Genomic DNA, 2,500 nt, shown 5'->3' with positions numbered 1-2,500 from the left:
TGGTCGAGCCAGGAGCCCGCACCAAGGGCCGGCTTGTGCCGATGGTGTTCGGGGCAACCGCCCGCACCAGGGCCCTGCGTGTGCCGATGGTGCTGGGGGCAACCGCCCGCACCAGGGCCCAGCGTGTGCCGATGGTGCTGGGGGCAAGCGCCCGCACCAGGGCCCAGCGTGTGCCGATGGTGCTGGGGGTAACCGCCCGGACCAGGGCCCAACGTGTGCCGATGGTGGTCGAGGGAACCGCCCGCACCAGGGCCCAGCGTGTGCCGATGGTGCTGGGGGCAAGCGCCCGCCCCAGGGCCCAGCGTGTGCCGATGGTTATCGGGGCAACCGGCCGCACCAGGGCCCAGGGTCTGCCGATGGTGCTCGAGGCAACCGCCCGCACCAAGGCTCAGCATGTGCCGATTGTGATCGAGGCAACAACCCACACCAGGGCCCAGCTTGTGCCGATGGCGGTCGAGGCAAGTGCCCGTACCGAAGGGCAGCCTATGCCGATGATGGTCGATGCATGTGCCATCACCATGCGTCATCATGTGCCATTGATGGTCGAGGCCTTGGCCGAAGTTCGATTTTGAGCCACGGTGCCCATGCTTGGCTCCAGCATGTGCTGGTGCCGCATTTTTTTCACTCGGGACAGCATCGCCGGAGCATCGCCGGAGCATCGCCGGAGTACCGCCGGAGAACCTGACCGGCGGCATTGGGGTTCCGGCGATTGGGAGGGGGGCCGGGGGGGTGTGCGCACATGATGTGCGATGGGTGCTGGTACTTGGCCTTGTGTTGGCCCCCTATCCCTCATCAAACCTCTGAGAATTCACACCCCCTTAAAGAGCATTTGAGATTTTACAGGTTTGCTACCAGTAGCCGTTAAAGTGTCTGAAATGGGGACACTTTTTTCAAACGGTCACAAAATCTTCTCTACTTCGAGTTTTTAGCTGAATTTTTTTGTGCATGCCAACAAAAATAGAAGGATCATGCCTACAAAATTTGGGGCCAAAAATCCTTATAAAAAAATTTTAAAAAATCCCGAACCGCAAAAAGTTTCGAAAATCATGAAAAATAGAAAACGAGTCATCTTCCAACGAAACTTCACGTGAAGGCTTAGGGGACCATTGTATGAATTTACAAGCCATAAAAATGGCATTGGCACGGCAGAAATTTGAAGATGTGCCTAAACCCACCAGGGCCCAGCGTGTGCCGATGGTGCTCGAGGCAAGCGCCCGCACCAGGGCCCAGCGTGTGCCGACGGTGGTCGAGGCAACCGCCCGCACCAGGGCCGATAGTGTGTCGATGGTGCTCGAGGCAACCTGTCGCACCAGGGCCCAGCGTGTGCCGATGGTGATCGAGGCAACCTGCCGCACCAGGGCCCAGCGTGTGCCGATGCTGGTCGAGGCAAGCGCCCGCACCAGCGCCCAGCGTGTGCCGATGGTGCTCGAGGCAACCGACCGCACCAGGGCCCAGCGTGTGCCGATGGTGCTCGAGGCAACCTGCCGCACCAGGGCCCAGCGTGTGCCGATGGCGCTCGAGGCAAGCTCCCGCACCAGGGCCCAGCGTGTGCCGATGGTGCTCGAGGCAACCTGCCGCACCAGGGCCCAGCGTGTGCCGATGGTGCTCGAGGCAACCTGCCGCACCAGGGCCCAGCGTGTGCGGATGGTGCTCGAGGCAAGCGCCCGCACCAGGGCCCAGCGTGTGCCGATGGTGGTCGAGGCAACCGCCCGCACCAGGGCCCAGCGTGTGCCGATGGTGGTCGAGGCAACCTGCCGCACCAGGGCCCAGCGTGTGCCGATGGTGGTCGAGGCAACCTGCCGCACCAGGGCCCAGCGTGTGCCGATGGTGCTCGAGGCAACTGACCGCACCAGGGCCGAGCTTGTGCCGAAGGTGGTCGAGGCAAGCGCCCGCACCAGGGCCCAGCGTGTGCCGATGGTGGTCGAGGCTGTCGATGATGGTCGAGGCAACCTGCCGCACCAAGGCCGAGCGTGTGCCGATGGTGCTCGAGGCAACCGACCGCACCAGGGTCGAGCGTGTGCCGATGGTGCTCGAGGCAAGCGCCCGCACCAGGGCCCAGCGTGTGCCGATGGTGGTCGAGGCAACCTGCCGCACCAGGGCCCAGCGTGTGCCGATGGTGGTCGAGGCAAGCGCCCGCACCAGGGCCCAGCGTGTGCCGATGGTGGTCGAGGCAACCGCCCGCACCAGGGCCCAGCGTGTGCCGATGGTGGTCGAGGCAACCTGCCGCACCAGGGCCCAGCGTGTGCCGATGGTGCTCGAGGCAACCGACCGCACCAGGGCGGAGCGTGTGCCGATGGTGGTCGAGGCAACCCCCCGCACCAGGGCCCAGCGTGTGCCGACGGTGGTCGAGGCAACCGACCGCACCAGGGCCGAGCGTGTGCCGATGGTGCTCGAGGCAAGCTGCCGCACCTGGGCCCAGCGTGTGCCGATGGTGGTCGAGGCAACCGCCCGCACCAGGGCCCAGCGTGTGCCGATGGTGATCGAGGCAACCGACCGCACC

This window comes from Durio zibethinus, unplaced genomic scaffold, assembly GCF_047325235.1.
Source record: "Durio zibethinus cultivar Kanyao isolate XHJ-2024 unplaced genomic scaffold, ASM4732523v1 HiC_scaffold_400, whole genome shotgun sequence".
Lineage (NCBI taxonomy): Eukaryota > Viridiplantae > Streptophyta > Magnoliopsida > Malvales > Malvaceae > Durio > Durio zibethinus.
The sequence above is the reverse complement of the archived record's forward strand: the minus strand, read 5'-3'. Positions refer to the sequence as shown.